Raw genomic sequence first — 23999 nt, forward strand, 5'->3', positions numbered from 1 at the left:
ACTTTGGAGGAACCTTGGTTAAGGTCCGCAGGTGCTTGTGTTCGACTGAGTCTGGTTGACGCCAGGATAGCGCATTAAAAAAATACCATCTGACAGAGAGATGGCCACACAGCCCTGTCATGTAGTCCCAAACAGGACATGACTTCTGTGGCAAAATGTGTCAGCACTAGCACTTGCACATACAAAAAAATTTCAGGAGAGACAACAGTGATACTCAATGTCCAGAACTGTCGCCTGGCACAAAAAATATATTAAAAAAAAATATGATGAGGGAGGCCATTTTGCCAGATTTATTTTTCAGGTAATACAATTTCGATCCGACTGCATTATAATTAATGCGTTCACGTTTTTAGATGACTTTTATTGATACCGTTATATGCGATTAACGTTAAAGTACAGATGAAACACTGTAGTAAGTATAACGCCAGTGTGCTTCATAAAAAAAACAGTCATCACGTTTTACACAGTTTATTTTAGTAAGTGTTGTTTATAGTGTACATTATTATTTGTTATTAGATTCAAAATATTAAATATCAGCATATTCACATATAGAATTGTCGGAATATTAATGGCAGTGTAACTTTGTCTTGACAACTGGCGGATCCTGAAATTCTGTAAGGGGGACGCTCCTATTGGCGTGGGCTGGGTTTGTCAATTGATTTGTCATTTTTTTTTATTTCCCCCTAAATCCACGCGTGTTGACTAATGCAGAGAACTGTAGCATACTTACTGAATGTTATCTAAACTACGTATACTACGTATGCAGTAGCTGCATGTTATTCCGAAACCGTTTTAATTACGTATGTCATTCTTCGAGTTTGGTTTGGGAATATTATCTTTCGTCGATAATACACAAGTGAATATGCAAATTACGTTGATAATATAGACACATTTTATGAAACTCATTAATTGCTGCTTATCAATTACTACATTGTTGATTTTTTTTTGTTTAGCCACTGAAATACAAATATTTAATGTTTAGGTTTTTGTTTCATAATACATTATACTGCTGCATAATTCAACGCAACGATAACCACGTATTTCTGATGTTATTTCATAATCAGAAATATATACGGTTTCCCTCGAGGAAAAATAATAACATTCTCGATATATTGCGCTTCAAAAATAATGAATCAACTGAACCACCATGCATTCTCGTACTGTTTTTTTATTCGAGACTCGTATGACCAGAGGAAAAATATACACGCCATGTGCATACTGGTTGTATATTATTTGACAAGTGACGTATTCCTCGGTGGGGCAGTATTGTATCATGTGTACGAAAGAAGACTCACCATAAATCCTCTCATTCATTATAGAACTATAGTACTACAGTATTAAAAACACTGAGATTTATAACCCAACCAGAATAGGAATATACGCATTTGCTGCTCGTGTTAGTATAGACAAGACAATTATTTCATTTCATTGAGAGCATTCCATTGTAAAACAGCAGAATTTCGCGCGGTCTGACACATTTGGGCGACTGAGAACAAATGATTCTTAGAAAATGTCAACCTACAGAGGATGTAAACAATAAAATCACTTTCGCTTTTCAAAAATTCAATACACAATACTACTCACGCACACTGTGTAATATGATTACTACTTGATATTCCGAAAGCATAATTCGACTCATAAAAATGATAATATCAATATTGCCAGTATGAAATGAGAATATTGTATTTCCATAATATTAAGCACAACTTTCTCATCCGCACTAATTACAGATTTTAGATATTAATAATAAAAGCGTCATTGATAATCATTTGTCATATCATAACGGAAATAATTAATATATATATATATATATATATATATATATATATATATACATATCGAAATCATAGTCTCAGTGGTGCAGATGCAAGTACTGTTTATTTCGCTTCTATAGGTGAATTAAAGTTCGTATGCCAATTGAAAATCTGTTCACGAATATAAATCCACTGTTGCAGAAGAATGCATCTTATATCGGCGCCATAAATAGGTTCGAAATCTGTGGAAATAATTGTATTCGGAAATTTTCGGAGTGTGTTTAGTGTTCGAATTGAACTGCATGGTTATTATCCCAATTATCATCGTTTCAGTTTTGAAAAGTGGTCCAGATATTACACAGACTGTACTGAAACCGTAAATATAATACATAATATACGTATTTGAGATAATTATTAACAACGCATTACTTAGTACTTGAGATAATGCTTGTGAAATGTACACGTCACTAAATGTGAGAGAGTCACTTTCATGGATAAAGTCACAGCCTCCAAAAGCGTACTTCAGATGTTTTCGGTATGCAGGAGTTGTTCGTGTAGATTTAGGCTGTAATAAAAATGAACATATGTAGTATTATGTGTAATCACTTTCAAGACCCCATTAGAAATACATCCCTAGAGTGTTCTTAATTGCATTTAGAGGTGAATTGTTGTGTTTGACATTAAATTCGCAATTTGGTTCGAGAAAGAATGTCATGAGCGGTACGTGTTCATCACATGTCTGTGGAAATGCCGTCGTAATCGATATTGAATATGTATACACAGTACTTACATCTTATATAATGTATTCTCACTCCTAAAGACAACAAGCTCTACATTTATTTATGTAAATATATGGTGCGTTGGTGCGTTTGGATAATGAGTGTGAATGTTACAAATGTTGATATACTCAATACAAATAATGAGAATTTTGCTTTTTTTTAAAAGTAATGGAAAAAACAATATCATATAAAAATTATTAGTCTGTAAGTAAACACATAACATGTCAATAGAATTGGTTGATAATGCTTGTTAAAATTGAGATACTTCATAAGACATGTCTCGATCAATTTCTAGGTTATATTGCACTTTCATACGTTGTTCGTTAACGATTCAACTAAAGATTCATCGTCAAGCATTAACACTATTTCGAAAACAAAGAAAGTGACAAGTTCTTACGTTGCATATTGTTTTAAATACCGAATATCACAGTCAATACTTGAATCGGGTAATTTTATTTTAGTGCAGTGACCAAATCCAAAATTTGTAACTACTTTCAAATGCGTAACGAAAAATAGTATTTATGTACATGTTCGTAATTCAACGAGCGCACACTGCAAACCGATATATATTGATGTGGACGTATATTCGGATCGATGAACACTGATAGAATGTCGTGTGGCGAGGCTGTAGTCTGTGTGTTTAGTCAATTATTTTTAATGTAGAAATTATCGCAGTCTATTTAACTTATGTAATGCTAACACGTTAACAACCATTACTAGGGATATTAATTTAATATCGTTGTGAAAAAATCAACGTCTGAACCAATAAATTGTTCCACAATTATAATTTGTCTTCCAAGTAATTAAATTTGTTTACTAACGCCATTAGCCACATAGAAAAACGATGTTGCACAATTTACACATTGGCATAAAGTGCGCTGAATAATATATTTGCCGAAAAATTGTTTAGTTACAATTGTTCATACGAACGATAACTTTTAGAAATCAAGCAAAGACGATAAAGTGACACAGGCAAGATTATCACAGGGTTACATTATTGGTTGGCACAATTTCACGACTTGCCAACGTCAAACTGATTACATTCATTGAATGTGACTCCGACAATGGTGTTCGATCTCAATGTTTCAAATCTTGTATTAAGATGATAAATCAGGTAACATATTGTGCAGGTTTGTTGTTTCTAGTGTTTCGGTTTTGCTTGCGGCGAGAATAAATAACTGCATCCCTGACTATGTTGCGTCAATGACACCAAATATAGATTCTGCCTATAAAATTGTCACTATACTTCAAAAATAGTAATATTCTTCGTAGAGCATACTTTTACGATTCATATATGTTGCTATGGTGATGGATTTGGTCACTGGAAACACACCGAAGCATTTACATAATATTATTATTTATGAATTATATACATTTTTGATCAACTCAACTTATTATTTCCGTCACGTTTCAGTATCAGAAATATTACCATTTCCAGTATATTAAAATTGACTCACATAATATTGACATTACTCGATGTTTTTGTTAAATATATTGAATTAGCGCTTCACAGGTTATCAATACAGCATAAAAGAAAAATGCGTCGAGACTATTACCACATTCATATTTATTGAAAGTCAGTCAGCGTTACGAAAAGCATATATACGAACACATTTAACGATAATCTTGACGACGTTTGTAAAACAAATATTGACGATATTGTTGGTGTAATATTGTACATCAGAATAATTTCTCAAGTGCAATCATGCACGTATTTTTCAATATTATGTTTATGATTGATAAAACACACGTTATGAACGGAATTACTTTACCCAACCATGCAGAATAACTTTCGGCGTGTCTGAGTTCCTGGTATGAGACACTTTAGGAACGGATATTAATGACGCAATTACAAACTACTCTCTGGTTGTCTGGAAGAACCATTCCTCACCTTTTAGCATATTGATATGAACATCGCAATATAAATATTAAATTATAACATAATAATACCAATAACACCAAAATAGAAAATCTTATTTATTTCATTAAATAAATTCGTCCTCCACTTAGAAACATTAAATAATCACCAGAGCTGAGGCTTTTTTTTATAGACTTTCAAAACTCGGATTTGCAGAATTCAACAGAGCAATTAAAATCTTACAATGACAATACACAAACAATTATAATTTGATTTACAAAATCCTAATATCATTGTAAATATTACTGCGCTGTAGATAGACTTAAACTAAACAAAGATTATATACTTGGTCGTGTACTGTCCTACTATATCCAACTATTCCACAATGGCTGCGTATATATTTACGCTACCTGAAAGCTCGGAAAATGCCGTAACCTTGTTCACGATTATTAGAACACATGTCTGGCAACCGTAGACCGGGTCAAGTCAATAAAAGAGATTACTATATATACCTTATTCTTGCACTAATCACACAGGGGTAATTCCAAGGAATATCCATCAGCAACCTACAATCCAAGTAAAAAATCCCCGGGGATTATACTTAGCATTCGCGTTATAATGCAATCCATTACAAAACCGATGCCGAGACGTCACGTCACGTCACGTGTTTGTCGTTATTTTATTACTGGAGTTTTACTAGCGATATCATAGTGTTCACAGGAAATAAATAGAATGCGCGTGACAACTCTTGTTATCCTGTTATTGATGTATAGTCGTTTTGTGGGTGAACAAATCGGAAAATAGAAAATACATGTAGAAGTAATGAAACTTTGATATTAAAAAAAATCGCCATTTTCGGTCGCTTTTACGACCTCCAATTATGTATAAACATACCATAGAATTGAATAAACCAAGTATATTAGAATGATTCAATTTATTCGAGAAAACGGGACACATTCAATGTTGTTAAGTATATAAATCATCCATTTTCAAAGACGTCCTAATGTAAATGTTGTAATACCCGTATGTAGCTATGTCGTTGTTATGGGTAGACACACTAAACACTAAATATCGCATTAATAATATGACTCTTCTTATTTTGTTATCTAAGAATCACATAAGAGGCCTTATACTTGATGAGCTTACACAATCAAATCAAATATATTCTACATATCGTATATATCCTAGTGTGACTGGGTCCGAGCACAAACCAATATGGTTTACTTATGAACGTTATCTTTATATGTGCTATTTTTACTATGTACGCGATTTCCTAAACTAATTTGAACAGAAGTATATATTATTTTTTACTCAGGGTTTCAATCAAACAAATAAGCTCACTCTTGCTATGGAGGCAACGCATTTCAAGTACAATTCTATCTTCAGCAAGAATATTTCAGATTATTTACGATACGTGTAGGTCATGCAAGTAGTGCACATTTTAACACATGCACAAATTCCAGTCGATTTTTTTATTTATGTGTCAGGGAGAGCAGGCCTCGTCTGAATTTGACGTTCATGTTTAAATATTGGTAATAGAAAAATAAAAAATAAATGAATAAATAAATAAAATAAATAGATGAGTTATTTATCAGCTCCATTGCGACGATATTCTTAATAATTTCAGTGACAAACAAATATAATTAAGTTGTGTTATTGCGGGTGATTTTCATGTTGATACAATTTACAGCATACACACACTTGAAGTTTATTCGAGAAAAAAACAACATTAATTGTGCTGTGATTGTGAAATATATTTGGACACGGAAATCAAGGGGACATTAAGGTCATTTTGCAAAATAATATAATTGTGTGAAATGTGCAACAATAACAATGTATATATTAACAATGTATGTTATACGGTTAGATTACCACGTGGATAAAAGTACGCGTTTTCACACATTTTTTTTCAAAGTGACATCATCACGTATACCCACGCGATGAATTTTTTGTCCCACTTCCCGCAAACAAACGAAAAAAATTCTGTGATTTCTGTGATTTTGAAATAGGATTAGCTGACAATATAACCAACAAGCGTATCAGATTAGATACCATCTTATCTGTAATATGAATACGTCATTATTACAATACATTGCTGAGAAACCATGGTGGCAGAATGTCTTGCACTGAATCACGGTAATGTTGTTTGACCGGAGATAAAGTTTGCTTGTAATAATATTATTATAAATTAAATTATTGACTGTGTGTGATGTGTATTATAACTGAATGCAAGCTCATTTAAACCTTTCCCTCTGGAAAACAGTATCCCTTCGGCCGTCTTATCGTGTGTGTGCATATCCATATCGCAATCAAAATACACAAGTTTGGTCCATGTATTCTATTAAAAGTATGAAGAAACTAATCAGTAATTCAAGTGGAAATCAAGTAGGTTTTAAAGGCGTAAGCAATATGGTACAACCTGCCCATCAGTGATACACTGATTGTATACGACGGAAAAATAGTAATTAATTACGTTCCTTATCAAAATATCATATAAACCAATAAACGCATATGCACTGTAATTTCATTCGTCAAGCAATCTCACAGGTGCTCAATAAATTTAATTTCATATTCTGCGAGGCGATATATTCGAGGCTATTTGGAGGAGGGAGTTTTTAATTATATTATTTCTTAAACAACAGATATGGACCATACCTCGATCCCGAAAACGGAAATGCCCCACAAATACCACTGAACTTTTGACATTGTTTAATCCAAACATCAATTCCAGAATAAGAAGAAAAAAGTCCTTATTCACGTTGGTGGCCAAAAGGTTAAGCTGAAATTTGAAATTCAATTTGGGGATGAGTGGGCGTCTTTCATTTTAGAATTAAAATGATGTTTTCATAAAAGTTCAATAAATGAGTTCTCCTTCTAAGCAACCGTCGCCGCCAAAACAAACCTCCACAGGTTAAAAATAACATCCATAACCACGTACGAAAGCTTACAATAACAATATTTTTCTATCGCCCCAGGTTTTACATTCATCATAAATTAACTACATTCCCTTTTTTCATTTTCTATAAAGGAAGCTGTTATATCAATTCATTTCATGCCATAATTACGTTTGTATATATATATACCAAATACATCGCATGTTGCGGGTCATTTTAAAGGTGACAGGTCCACTGATAAAAAAGGTAGACACTATCGGTACGTTGCAACCAGACCTTCCAATATGTCGATATTTGTGTTTGAAATATGAAAAATATATAAATTGATGGGAATTGCTCTCATACATCAAGTAAAAACTGATTGAAAATTTTCAATCATCAAGATATATTGTTCATTTCACAATATTTTTGCATTCCATATAAAAATACAATTATATGATATGTAAAAAGCAATTGAATGGAATTTATAAAGTTTTAACCAGAAATATTATCGACAGCTTTTAATATATATTGAAAAAACCGTGCTGCATAAAGTGTAATGAATTATATACCTTTAGTCATAAAATTATAACAGTTTCTGGTCACAGATACAAAAAAAAACACAGATCGCTCCCTTTATTTACCAGCATTACATGTGTTACACGCAAGTGTGGGCGATATGATTACATTTCGATGTCAATATTTTAAATAATCGACTGGGAACGGTTATTATTTTTGTTTTTGTTTTTATTTATTGTCACAGAAGTTATTGCGATGGTTGTTATTCTACTAATTCTTTAGAAAGCAGAATGGAGCATACAGATATTTCCCACACTAGCGCAATACAACAGTCAAATTTAATTAATATTGGACTTTATTAACAACATTGTCATGAGCTCATTCATTTGTTTTAATTAATTTCAAAACACCGTGTCAGTTGCATTTTTTAATTATTAACAAGGTAATCGACATGCAATAAACGTTGCATTACCCCTCGATATTTTCAATTCATGCATAAATCAAGGTCATTCGATATATATGTTTATATATTTTAAATTAATGCAATTTTAAAAAGATTTAAATATTTCATATTCTAGCACGTGACATTGCAATTGGATATTCGAGTATGACGGCACAGATTTGCAATTATTTTTCGGGTAGTCAAGTTTTCTGTCGTTCTAGGCTTCAATCGATACAACGTAGCATACAACGCTACTTTATTTGTGATATAAAGGAATACGTGCCCTTATGTGTTTCGAATACAAACTTTTGTTATTACCATATAAAGGGTTTCACAAAACATTTTGTAGTTGTGATAAAATTGAATAACCGTTACACACGCTGCAAATTATTAAAGCTGAAGTTGTTAAGCATACCAAGGGTAAATTCAATCAGTTCCAGTACCAACACAATCACCTGAATAGTGTTACATACGCCATATATTATTGCATTTTATTGGACATCAGTGAATGTTCATACTGAATGCATGGTGTCACATTTGCCCTTCTGTATTGTTTCTCGATTGTTACAGCGGATAAACATATCAACTAAATTATGCACTTGTCTGATGCGTGGTGGAGATTTCTGTTGGGCTGATCTATTAATGGCTGATCTTAATAAGGGCTGATCTAATACGGGCGTGATATCTCACGTTTTACCCATGACATTTGTATTTTCACGAGACGCTAATGCGGATATTATTCGTTCAAAATAATATTACGGCGAGTCTCGTCTAAAATTGTTTACATTCCGTGGAATTTGTTGGAAGAGGGGGTAGTATTCTCATGTTTCCTTATCAAGATTACCAGACCTTTCTACACGGAGAGCAACTTTATAATTATTTTACATAATTGCCAGATGACACATTCAAATTGTCTACTGTGATTATGAAACGTCAGTGTTAGTCAGTGAATTTTATTACATAATATGTATTTTCCAATGTCCAATCATTTACCTTGGAATGTTTTCCTACACACCAAAAACAACAAATAAGAAATATTTATCAGATGTAGAATACAGGTACATTTTTTATACTTTTCTCTTCAGCCAACATCTCCAATGCCAGCATAATCAGAAAAAGATAAATCTCAACTCGTCAGACTTTCCTCATTTACGTTGACTAGCAAGACTGATAACTAGGAGGTCCACTACAAGGTAGTTTGCCCACTGTGCTACGGGTTTTTTTTTACAACATAAGGTGAAGGACATTTCATTCTCCGACTATAAGTCGTCGTACATTAAGCGTCAATATTATACTATGAGTTAAAAAAATAATGTTTAAGGAACCACAACACAACATATACAATTGATGTAATACAGACATGGAAGCAGACGTATGATCACAAGAGACTTAAACAAACCAGACAGCATTTCCTAATCTGATTTGCAAATAATTAACTATATACGAACGGATTGCACATATGCGTTGCTAAATTTGAGAGACGCCTGTGTCGAGTTTGGTTCTGATTATCAATTCGTGATAAGACTCAGCTCAGCATATGGTGAGATTATACATTTGCTTGCAAACCATTGTTTTACAATCTTTTCATTCAGTTACAATGCAATCAACGGCAAACGACGATACTTACAATACAACAGGAAAGACGGGATACGAACTCATGATTACGGCAATGCACCTTGCCAATACTGGGGTATATCCTCCTCGTTACGCCACAGTAACTGTCTCGAGAAAAAGTTCAAAATAGAGTGTGCTGAGCACGCTTCCACAGTGACGATTTTTTAATGTACAGTACGAATCTCGGACTTGTACAAACAACGTAAATTATATAATTATACTCATATAAGCCGAATATTCACCCAATATGAACCCTACACAATATTATAACATTGGTATCATGGGGGCGCAACGCGGTTGTGGAAATTATATAACAATGACAGCTGGCCACTGTCAAGGTTACCTATGCTAGTATAAGAAGACAACGATAATGCGTTAAGGTTATATATCTGTTAGTTAAAGTGAAGGTTACTAAGTTTCATCATTCGCCATTGCAATGAGTGTGTTCTATAACGGATGCAACGCGATGTAATTTATTTAAACAGTACATTAAGACTGAAGTTGTGTGAATACTAACATAAAATGTTATATAGTTAATTGTATGAGACATTCATTGAGAGTTACATAGCGTACTGCATAGAAATGCCTGTAAAAGGGCATTAGGTACTTGATTGTCATGGGGGTTTATGTATACAAGATGGCAGATTGAGAACAGGAGCACCTCGTCTCGACACTAGAAAGACGATTTTGTATAAGCATGAGTAATTAGGGTAAACATGGTAACTAAAGCAATATTAATATTCATGTATAATGCCAACGTGAAATAGTTATTATTACGAATAATTTGATCTTGACGAATAGGATTACGCCACGCGATACTGTCATCGTAAACAATTTTGGAGAACATATTGTGTGATAGGTTGATTTCAACTTTGTGGTGACGTCACCAAAATAGTTCTCATGTAGTTGTGTCCAATTACAAGTTATGTGGATGATGTCAATGTATTAAATGTCAAACAATCAATGTTATCGGACGCAAACAAATAAATAATAGTTAATTAAATCATAAAACAAAATTAATACGCATAGGTATAAAACCTCAATCAAGTGAAATCAAACGAGTTTATCTCAGTTACGTTTAGGTAATGGGTTGTTATGGCAACAGTGCCCAATGGGTGACCACATTGAATAAAGTGTATATTTGTATATATACTTCATGTCAGAACATGGACAATATGTATAAGGGCTCATACCACTAATTGAAACACCGTATACGACAATGTTAACATATGAGGAGATTGCCATATAAAAATGATAAACAAAGTTGAAAACATGGCTCAAAAATGGGAAATCAACATGCCAGTAATCAACTGAACCACATGGAAAGAAAAACTAACATGTTGGCCAGCTCAAACTCTTGCAAATCTCAGGTATACAAAACACACCTACTGTATTTAGATTGCACCTAGAGAAATCACTTGAAAAACACCAAGATTACAACATCCAAATACACACAGAATAAACCAACAGGTACACAGCCGCTAAGTAGTAAACAAAAGACCACATCTTAGTCTTACCTTTGACCCAGGTGACGCATGCCCTCAAATAGGGCGCACCTGAGAAAACAATATTAACAAAATTTCATTGGTTCTTGCAAGATATTTAAACTGAGCGGTGATTGGTTGATTAGTGGCATAAAACCTTAATTAACTTCAGAGGTAGCATATCAACGATAAAATAATATTCCCAGTTGTCCTAGCGTGGCAAATAAACAATATATAAATCACACGGGAGTAAAGTTACACTGTGTAGATTTAGCTACATTATTACATTAATTCTTTCAACAAACAGGTTGTTAAAGTTAAATCAGTGTAATTAGAAGATATGCACTCATGCGATGAGAAACGTATATGTGTGTTCTTTTTTATTGTTCAAATAAATCGCGAAATTGTACACCATTCTTTGTAATGATACTCGCTATTGAATACCGAAGAATGCAGCAACCAAAATCATTAAAATCTTCTGCTAACTTGAAATTATGGTACTTCAACAATAGACACACAATTAGGATTTACACCACCGGGATTCTTGGCATCGTTGACATCGTTGTTCGTGAAGATCCAAGCAACATGACTATTGTGAGTAGGGGGGAATGCGTATCAACAATATAAAGGACAGATTTAGCAATTTGAACGAAGCATTTATAAATTGTAATGCATATTTACAATGTTTCGATTATGTTTTCAACTCTTAATAATTCAGTTTGTCGATATGAAGTAGGAAGTCGATTGCAACTGTCGCTGCTAACGTTTGATCATAGCGAATTGTTGCGCTTTGTAAATCTTAGTTGAACTGAGCATTCGAACGTGCTGAGCTATGCAACGTTCCGATAGCTGGTAGAACGTGTACCCGTTATTGAATGGGCTAACATTTTATTTTTATTTATTTATTTATTTATTTATTTATTTGTTTATTTGTTTGTTTGTTTGTTTGTTTGTTTGTTTGTTCATTCATTTGTTTATTTATTTAGGTTCCACCGATTATAGTACTAAAGCGAGCATCATTTTTAAAAATGTCTCAGCATACAAAACGCACTTCTGATTCAATAGTAAGCTACTAAATATATCTACATTATCAGAGTTGTAAATGTTGAAGCACCGAGGGATGAAGAGAACTTCCGTAAATTTGTATGATAGCAAAGTAGTTTAATGGACGAAAAAACAAAATGTACGTGATGATGCATACAAATCAACTTTGGAAATAATGTAAGAGGAATAAAGAACACATTTAGGCATTTAAGGATAAAAACAGTGCACATGTTAAGAGGCTTTCCCGGCCACTCGATTGCATAGGAAAAATATTTAGGCGATATGTACGAACTAGTAATATGGTAGCATAGAAATTTCCCAAAAATTATTAAACTGTAATTTTCTTCAAGTTATTGTTTCGTTATATGGACATTATGATCTAGCATTGGTCAAATATGTTTGTAATTTGAGAATGTGCAAATTCCACAGTCCTGTGTGAGCATGAAACGTTTTAATTGATAAACCAATACATGCGTAGGTAAGGTAGGTATGGCGTCCATTTCTGCGCTCTTTTATCACAGGTGGGAACGAAATTTGTCGAGGACGTTATAACAAGATAACATTGTTCTAATTGCTTTGTAACTACTTAGTTTCAATTTGCAGCATAGATAGATTGACACAATATTTTCAATCTATAACAAAGACGGTATCTCTGCAGTTCTAAATAAAAACACAATGTCGTTCATAAGCGATTAAGACTCGTTCGTGCCAAAACAAATGACGATATTCTGGAGAAAATTAATCAATCACATTCAGTGCAGATTATTGAACTCATAAATCATTAGAGCTACTGATGTTCAGTCAAGTCGACATTGTCGGCTCACATAACCAACTTACAATATAAGACTGTTCGCTATGCAACAGTAGTGCAGTACGATGTCACGTGACAGTACAAATGTCATTAACCGTAATAACCTTTATTTGATACATTATTGAGCACAGTTATGAAATATACCATCGTGACTGCCATATCAATATCACAAATCTAATATCAACCGAAGTCCAATTAATTCAATCACTGCAGCTTTCGGGAATACCAAAAGCGTGTCACGGTGTTTTCAATCGACATTTTCACTATGGTGGCGCACAGCGCCCTCACCAATTGAGTTGACATATGATGCAGGATTCGGGCCGATTATAAGTGAGTATTAGAGCAATAAAAAACTGAGTTCCAATGGAAAGTCGAATCTTACTACAATTATACAATGACAGAGGTCAACAAAAGACAGCGACTTTGATTTATAAAGCAATACATGTTTTGATATTTGTGATGGAATAGACAATGATCGTGTCGCAGTAACAAGGTAATTACATCGGTTGATTCGAGGGCCTCTAGACAAATTATGATTGATGTCTACAAATGAATGGCTATTGTCCGACACGTCTAAATTTAGAAAATAAATACCAAGAACTACATTTCTACACTTTCATTTAGGTCTTCGGATTATAACGTAAAATATTTTTGTGGGAAATACGTACCAAACGTTGTCCGATCGAATGAGATACTCAACATGTATAGAATTTCATTTAGTCAACACTTGGACAGATTCAAATACTAAAATGATTTTATATTTGAAATAGTTATTTGCACGTAATAGTAATACACCTATAGTTGACATATTTTAACTGCACGTTGTGATTATTATGTGCATTACAATAATTACAAATTAGAGTGATGACGTAATTAACAATGTGTAGCGGACTTCTGTGAGCTGTGCAAGTTCTTATTTATATAATAATCACTACATGTGGCCAAGATGCAATGGACACTATCCCACAGGTCAATTTATTGTAAATAGTAGTCGTATAAATAGTTTTTGTTATGTTCACTGAATCCTTCTCAAACATTTTAAATATTCAAAACTACTTATAATTATAGAAACATACTAACTATCTTTTTGCTGAGATGGACAAATTTCTATGTGTTTTATGAACAAACTGATAGACCTAGACATCCTCAGTGATGCAAAGGTAATGAAACAATTATATTTACTCGCATCTACGAATTTTACGTGTATGCGCTTTGTCATGCTACACTTGCTACACAGTATCAGTACAAACATTCTTGGGCGATATAACATTATATATTAATGTATTTGGATGGAGTTAATATAGAGTAATTTTATGCTCAATAAATATTCTATAAAATTAATCGGACAATATTTAAAGTACAATTTAATGTGTGATTTCGTCAAACACGTGAAAACTGGGGTTGGGTTAAATACGGAAGCATTTTTGCACAAGTTTCAATTTAGGGTACTTTTCATTTAGAAAATTATTCTTTGATTAAAAATAATGCCGCAATACATAATTAGTGCAATAAAGCAAGGCGATACCCCCTCCTTGTCCACGCATGTGCCCTAAATATTGGCTGAAATTGAACTATAATGTATTTTCGCTGTTGAATAGGAATCTACTTTAAAAGCAATCCAATTACCATGACAATAGTAAACACTACCAAAATACAATTTGATTTATGTTCTGCGCCGATGGCATACACAACAATTTCACGAGTAAATTAAGAGAAGCCGACCGTAATTATGAGTTGAAAGGTGTCGAAATGCAACCTTTTAGCGATGTCTCGTATACAGTAGTCGGATATAAAGATTAACCTGCAGGGGTTATAGTTGTATGCAAGTTGTATTTTGACGTGAATTCATCCAGACAACTGTTTATAGGATCTCCACGGACAACTGCGAAACATTATACTAATAAATTGTCTTTATTCAAAGTTGCCAAGCGCAAGGCACAGGTGTACGTGTATAAAAACCTTGCTGTCGTACTATGGAAATACCCCCCCACACACACACACACAAACACACTGCGCAGTGCGGCATAAAACATGACGCGTGGATTCGTCTTCGAATGCACTATGTATATGATTCATTGCTGTTTATCATGATAGGAGTATACCATTAATATGGTGTTATTCCGAATGATATCAATTTGTTTACAATCTTGAAACATGTACGTTTGGGTAGATCACTGACCACATAATAATGTAAGACATACTTTGATATATTCTCTATCTTATTGCAATGTGCAGCAATGACGTCACATATTGCCCAACAATTGAAAATGATATGAATCTATTATATTAATTATCATATTAAAAATAACTTCATGCAATCCCGTGAAAATAGGCACCAGTGTGGCGTAACAATGTTATGTTGATTAACACAGCATAAAAATATGTAAATTGCTATTAAGCAAAGCAATTCCAGCACATATACACATGCGCAATTCGAATCTTTGACGTCACAAATTGAGACATAATAGCCTAAAAACTATGCCGTGATAAATGTACTATGATCGGCCATCTTGTTTCGGTGCAGCAAGATTAATATTACATTAAAATATGTTGCTCTGCCACAGCAAATACGGATGTACTATGACTATAGTAATTTAGCAAGAACACGACAAACGAACCGTTAAACAGTGTTCAAAGAAATTGGATGTGTTGACTATCAAGACAGATGACTATTTTCCTTTTTATATATTATTTCAGATGACCTGTTGTAATGCAGTTAGTTAATGGAGTTGAATTACCTAGTACTGTCCTTTGCCGATGGAAGACGAAATCGAAACAAAGCAAAATGGTTGAGTTGAGCAGAAATAAATTTTACCAATGTTACAACGATCGCATTGAATGTTTACCTCTTTTAGCACTATATTAATGTAATTTGCTGTATATATTAAAACGTTCTACTACAATTCAGTAGATCATTGTTAAATTTTAATTTTTGATGGTTGGTAATCAGTAATGAGATATAGCTTTGAAAATGTTATTCAGTATCTGTGCTATACAAATTTCAAACGTAGAGAAAGCTATTTTACACATACACCAATGAGAACTTTAAATTGGATGTTCATTTAATGGTAGAATTTGATAGTAAAAATATTATTATATAAATTATGTCATAATCAGATATGTATCCTCATATAATCGTGTAAACACTGTGGTATAGTTTAATATACATGTATATTAACGTAGAAATGACCAACGTATTTCAGATATCATTTACGCTGTGGCGTATATTATGAAGTGCCATGTTATATGTCAAAAACAATAACCTTTGCAAGACGTTTAGTACATAAGATGTGTGTCTTCTAAGACACTGTGCATTCAACATTCTTAAGTGACACCGAGTGCACTGATGACAGATAACGTTGACTGGAGTATTTTCGATAAAAGGTTACTATTTTCTTTCAATCACACATGTGAAATTGTTTATGAGTAGAGGCTCGATTTGACTGGTGTATTCATTGAATAAAAAAGAAACTTTTTGTCCGAACACCTAATAATTTACCATTAGCTGTTCATGCAACTGTCTAAAAAGAAGGCGTACATAATTCGTATGTTTCCTGTTGCTATTGGTTATTTTATTATTTTGTTGTGTTCACGCATTATTCACGTAATGTGATTATGGATTTCAATTCGTCTTTATATTATTGTTTACTCCCAAACATAGATACTCGTGGATATTAATATTATAAAATCATAAAACCATGATGAAAGTAATCACTGTGTCGAATTAGACAGCGCAGATTTCAAATCAAATTAATTGGCTTAGTAACAGACGAATCAATCTTAACAATACATCTTTGAAATCAACACAGATATGCATAATATACCGTGGCTATGTACTACATACTAAAGTATGTAATGAATGTCAAGATAATACTCGTCAATTGTATTAAACCAGGCTGCAAAACAAAATTAATATGCTCGTGAATGAACAAATTCGAATAACATCTGGAACACAAAATGTCGTTAGTAGACCGTGTTGAATATAGTCGCGATGTGGAGTGACATGCACCAGTGACTCAAGATGTACCGTAACGATAGTTTTTGAATGAAATCATTCCTGTAAAGCCTGAGAACTTGTCTTTTTGTTAAAAAAAATGATTGCCAGTCGACCAAATTTCGTGAAAGAAGGACGAGAGCCAATTAAATAACCCACCGTGCTGTAGAATACAGTCGATCGGAGGTAATTAAATGCGCATATACAAGATACAGAAACCCGCTATTATTAAAAGATTATTGATTAGCCATTTCATCGTTCGTGGATTACGTTCTATAGCGAAGAGATAACATCGACAGAGACCTGGGATTTTGTAGGTTAAATTTCGATGTCATAAAGGTCTCGTTGTGAAAAACGAAAATGACTATTTTGTTAGACGTCTCATGAAGTACGGGGTCGAACGAACTCTCATCAAATAACGGAGTAGCTCTTTGGTATTACAGCACAATGTTCGTGTTTGAGCTAGGATCATTTCTCCGTGTAATTTATTTGCGGCTAGTACGTAGTATTTCAAAACATCGCCCACACTCCATGATGTAACGAGTTTATGTATTAGAACATACAATGCAGACATATGCTAGGTCTGAAAGGAGTGTTATACTGTGTGATATCTGAACCTAATTGTAATGCCGTATGTATAGGGCTGTTATCGTTCTTTCTAAACCCGCGGTTCTGGTTAGAGGCTTATACATGTTATTGTATTTAAAATACGTGATGCTCGGTGGACAATCTGTGGCGTCGTCGGTGTTGTCATTAGCTGCAGAACGCGCCAGATTTAAAGCGGGGGAGTCAGACGGCCATAGCGACGTGCTGTTTACAAACAAGCGTCTACCCATGAGCCTTTGCGTTTTTAGCATGCGTTATTATGGTCGGTTGGAACTCAATTCCCGCGCGTGCGCAGGTGACGATCCTTCCGCTTTAATGACAAATTGAATTGCAAAAGAGTGAGTGTACAGCGCTATGTAAAACTTGTAGCAAACCATTGGCAAATACACGTACCGTAACACAATCCATTCTTAATCAGTGAAGCAATAGTTATTTTTTTAATGAGTGTCGTTGATAAAAAAAGTGTATATGCAAAACAGTGACAAGTCAATGTATACGAAACCTAAAAAAATACCCCAAAACAAACGTAGACCTATTCTCACATCTGTCTAAGTTTGTATATTTGTGTTCTGGCTGTACTAGTATATTCACTTGGTAAGATTCATTTATTTTTAGTTGGCCGAATAAACAGATAACTTGTTTACAAATCACAAATAATTATATCTAGATTCGATTGCTCACTATATTCTGTCATGTTACTTGTGTAATGCCGATTACAAATTCTATTTATCACGACGTAATTAACGCACCACCCATTAATTTGTAACTCCTGCAAAATATTTTATTTTAGCTGAAATTAATTTTTGCTGAAAGACTGTTTAGTAAGAAGTTGATTTTCATTGATTTTTTTAGAAGTTCAATGTAAATAAATGAAAGAACAAAATGTATTTTCACTGGATTTTATTTTCACTAACCCATCCCTTCAATGAAAAGAAAGTGAAAATAAAATACTTTATAGTATTATACAGTTTAATTTGCAGATATGTGGAAGTAACATCGCCCAACAAACTAGTTGAAATATCACACAGCACTATCGCTAGAGGGCGCATTTTTTAGGAAAGTTGTATCGAGCATTTTCAATTCAAAGTAATGGTATGAAATTCATTCATCTTCTGGACAAGAAGACCTACGTTAGCTAACTTGCAATTGAGTTTCATGTAGAGCGGGGGTAAATAAGTTGTTAAGTTAAATCGTGTAAACCGGTGATGGGTGAAATAATCTTTATTGTGTTATCAAATGACAAAAACAACAGACTGATGTGGTGCATGTATAAACGTGTTGAATGTCTTATTTAAATATGCAAATTGCGTGCAAATGCAAGTCATTGAATCAAAACGATTTTCTCATATTTGAATGATTTGGACCCACTTATAATGTGTTCAATTGTACGTATTACAATTGTACGTATTACAAAACATTGTGTAGATTCTGAAAAAGTACAAAAATATAAATTTCAATTAGAATGTCATATGAACATGGATCTCATCATTAAATAATTGTGTTCTCTATCTCAATATTATTTATGTTATTTGTAAGAAATATTTTTTTTTATATTACGTGAGCATGTATTACGAATATAGTGAATAATAAACACATTTTCGAAAATTCTCTCTCTCAAAAAAATAACTCAGTCGTATATTTGCGAGATAATATCCCATGCTCTCCAAATCCTGGCATCAACTCTGTTACCACTGATTTATATTATATCTCATTTTTTTTATATCAATAACAAACAAATTGACTTATTTAACGTTTGTTAATGGAAATACGTATGTTTTACTTAACATGTGGTACTAGTGAATTACTTTATCCGGCGACGTTCACTTTCGCTTCACTTCGATCAACTATAAAATGTTTGACTAGACACGTACAAAGCACGGCCAAAATACAACCAGCAGTAGCACAGCCCAGTGCAATGCCAAACAATGAGGTCAGATTGTACGGGTACCTTATAATTACATTGCCTTCAGGCGTTGATGCATGGTTTGCCCCCTCTGTTACTAGGGCACCGGTTGCCGTGGCAATAAGACTCGTAGGTTCAATATCTTGGGTCGTAGTGGGCGGCATTGGACAATTATGTATTATACCTACAGGGCTGCCGTCGCCGAATTGTTCACACAGCAAATTGTTCAAATCGTCGTCGTCAAACGGTGCGTTGCCATCTGGGGATAGAGAAAAAACATCGGTCTATGTAATTCATTCACACCCCTCACATTATCGTTGTGTGTCGGTTGTTCACGAGCACTCAACAAACAAAAGATGATATTTTACCGAAAATATATTTTTCAACTAAATAACATATGATATGTATTAGATGACAAACTTTTTACCTGCATCTAATTATAATAAGGTTATTTCGTCCCCATTATTGTCAAAAATACATTTAAGTGCTCACCTTTTTCAAATTTGACGCACAAATACTGATATAGGTGACAGTTCTCTTCCGGGATCAGAATGATCACTTCCAAATTACTGTACGTCACTTTCCCCCATTCGTCCATCCCATAACTGACGTCATCAGAACTGTATTTTAATGAGTCGGTGAGATCGCTGATGACGGTAGATTCATCCGCAGACCGCGCGATAAAGACGGACGATTCTGCGAGGTTCCCAAAGCTGTCTGTGGATGGGGGTATTTTTGTACCTCCGGCATTCTTAAGATCTATACTAAATGTCACATTCACAGGTTCGTCCAAGGTAAAGTTTGTCGGAATTGGGCTAGTTATTCTCAGCGAAGTCAGGATGACGTCTGAAAAAAAATGTTCCAGATTGAACAATCACAGCCTATAAAATTTTTAATTAAATCTTGGTGAGCTGGTTTAAATCTAAACCTTACAAATTGACGGTATGTAACAAAAATATTAAAGCAATAAACAGTATATGGTTCGGATAAACTTGGTTCTCAAGTTCACTAGTTCAGTAGAGGTCACTCATGTCGTGCCTTGTTCATATTCCTGGACCCCGGCTTAAATCAAACTTATAATACGTCAATCGCACTTGGAGTTGGTTCTGTTCTGTCAAGTTCAACTGATCGTCTGGTATAATGTGCATGCATTTTGGGGATTTGTTTCAATTCACATAAATTTAAACATTAACGTGTAGGTCAAGGTGGCTAAAATTATGGGCTGTATTTATTTTAATAACCTGTTTTAAATTAGTAATTTATGCGTCTCCTTTTCAATTTTTTTGGCTTGAAATAACTTATAGAAACGTCTATAATTACACCATTGTGGTTATTTTAGCAATATCTCAGATGGATTGCATTACAATCAACGTATGAATATTTCTAGACAGATTTACATAACAGGGTCAGAGAAAACCCCCTTAATTGACTCCGGAATGCCTAATTAAGATGTTACAAACCCATTTTCTAATAAAGTTGAGTTCATGACTAATTACACATGAAATTGTGTATTCATTTCTGGTTATGTACATTACCTTTCATATTAGTTAACGACTGATGACTGATTCGTCTCCTGGGCATATGTCAAGTCAGGTACAATTATTCAATCAGACAACAGATGCTGCATGTGCACGTTGCAACTCAGGTTAGTTCACATTTATTGTGATGCATCCAATGTTATCTGCGAACGCTATGGGTGTTACTTACCTGAAGGACAATCTGTCAAGCCAGCAGCTGACCCAATGACACCCTTAATTAAAGGTAAACAGCTGAAATCATTGTGGGGATCACTATCGTTGTATGTTTCAATATTTTTCTTTTCAATTTGTATACATAAATGACTGTACGAGGCGCAAAGGACACTGGGATACGTCAATTGGAAGTCTTTTACCACGTAGAATGCATAATCCCCTACATGTATGGCCGTGTTGTCCGTCGTAGTAGCAATGAATGAAGTTACAGTGTATTGTTCAACTATGGTGGTTTTGTTATCATTCATCTCAGCGATATACATTTTAACATCATAACTGTCGACGATAGTTAGGTTTTGAACGCCGTTATTATTGATATTAAACGACACCAGTCTCATATTAGTGATAATCCCCGCTTTATAGACTGGTGTATTTTCGACAGGTTTTGGATTTGTTATTGAAAAATCTGTCACCGATAAATCTGTGAATAAAATAATACTAAAAACCGTTAAATTGTCACAGATTACGACAGTTTCTGGTAAATAGATGATACACACTCATAAATATCGAAATAGAAGTTTATGAAAGACAAGCTTACCGCTGTATTCTGCAAATGTAATCATGACAAACATCGTCAGAAGTAAGCAGACAAAAAAGGAAACATTGGTCATCTCTAACTGCAACAAAACACATATGACAGAGCATTTTCTACCTGCAAACACATATTTACATTATCGTTGCGTGGTAGAGCACATGTTCAAGTTTACACCTGGGAACCACGCTACGGAATATGTTCATAGTTTAAGTTTGTACTGAATGTTTTGTCTCCTTGTGGTTACTGCTTACTGTTGAGTGAAAGTGTAAAGTGAACATATTTTGCTAAAAAAGCCATCCACTGCAACCTTGAATAGATGTGTTGCGGGAAAGTTTGTGAAAAATAACGTCAACTGTTTTTTTTATTACAGGGTGCGTGACTTTTGTAGCTATCGTGTCTTAAATATGTATTCAACTTTTTGGACTGTAGTGGTTATACACGTTTATAAATGGATGGTGATAGTGCGGGATACGTTGCGTTCAAGTTGGAAACGGCCTGATCCCACCAACTAAAACTTACCCGATTTGTTTTCACGAATAAAACATAGTAAGTTTTATTAATATATTGTTATTAGTAACTTAAAGACATACTTACATGTTCCTTGTGATACATCGTTAGACAATGGACTATTCGAAATGATGTTCTATCATCGAATCTACAGGGACGAGTGAGAAAGGAATAACGTAACTACGAAGACAAGTTGATATGGCAATTGTTTTTGACAATTAACCACACCCGACGTTTTTATTCGGAAGATTTATTAACAGACCAACTAAGAAAGGAACTCGGTTTAATAGCACATACAATCAATCAGTAAGCCATAAATCGCGACACGCCCGTATCCCATGGAGACGAACAGTTGTAGCACAGTATTCCACATCGAGATGGCTGTTAGGAATTTAATCTAATCTAAAATTGGTGAATGGGGTGATAAATTAATATTTCTTTTGGAAATCTTTTCGTTTATAATCAAATAAATATAATTTAGTCATTAACAATATTTTTTCTGAACTAACAAAACACCAGATACCAGTTAATCGAACTGCGTGGTTAACGTCTGGGCTCAGGCATTATCTTATAGGCATGAAGTTAGTTATATACAGTGCTAGTGGCAATGTCGTGATATCTATATTGTAAAGAAAACAATCGTTCTTATCACGTGTCTTTTAGAAACGGTTGTATTTCTGACACTCTGACATTACGCCAATACTGTCTGCTATTGTTGTCATAGCATGCGGAGTAACTATTTTTATTTTATTTTAACCGCCATGGATTGCACCAAAGAATCATGGGACACTATTGTTTATGTTGTTCACAATGTTAATCTATCTTTTGTTATCCATTGTTATTTTAATCCAGAAAGTAAATTTGTTGTGAGATTAGGCTTAGTAACTGGAAGGTGCCCCTTTAAATATAAGGTAAAAATTCAATGACAATTTAACCTAAGAAATGAATTACAATACTAAGAAAAATAATAATTATTACAAAAGCCTAGAACACGACTGTCTAAGTATGTAGCACAATTATTATTAAAATGACTAAAAGTTCTAAAAATAATAATAATAATGAATGAAATATTGTGACAACGTTAACGTTGTCTTGTGAAATAAGGCGGTACATGAAACTAAATTCCGATTCAGTGTAACTACAGCTATAATTTGAATGGAGAGATTTAGGTAAAAACTGTAAATCTGTCATTTTTGCGGACTTCTAATAGTAAAAAGCTCCAATAGAGGAGGTCAAGTTCATAGCACTGAGCATTGGTCCTATATCAATGCAAATGTATTACCAGTCGTGAATTCAAACATTCAAACAGATAAAACAAATGGCCAGTTGTCTTTAAGTTGCTGCCATGTAAGCTTATTTATGTTTGTTTATGCGAAGATTTATACCTTCACTTGTTATTATTATTGAAATATAAATTGATTTGTACAATTTTCGTGTCAAATTAGTTTTAATCTTATGGTAGATTACTATGTTATTTGCATCGTATTACATTGAATTGCGTAGCGCCCTCTGCGATTATCTGCCC

Source organism: Saccoglossus kowalevskii, chromosome 1, assembly GCF_978046115.1.
Source record: "Saccoglossus kowalevskii chromosome 1, keSacKowa6.1, whole genome shotgun sequence".
NCBI lineage: Eukaryota > Metazoa > Hemichordata > Enteropneusta > Harrimaniidae > Saccoglossus > Saccoglossus kowalevskii.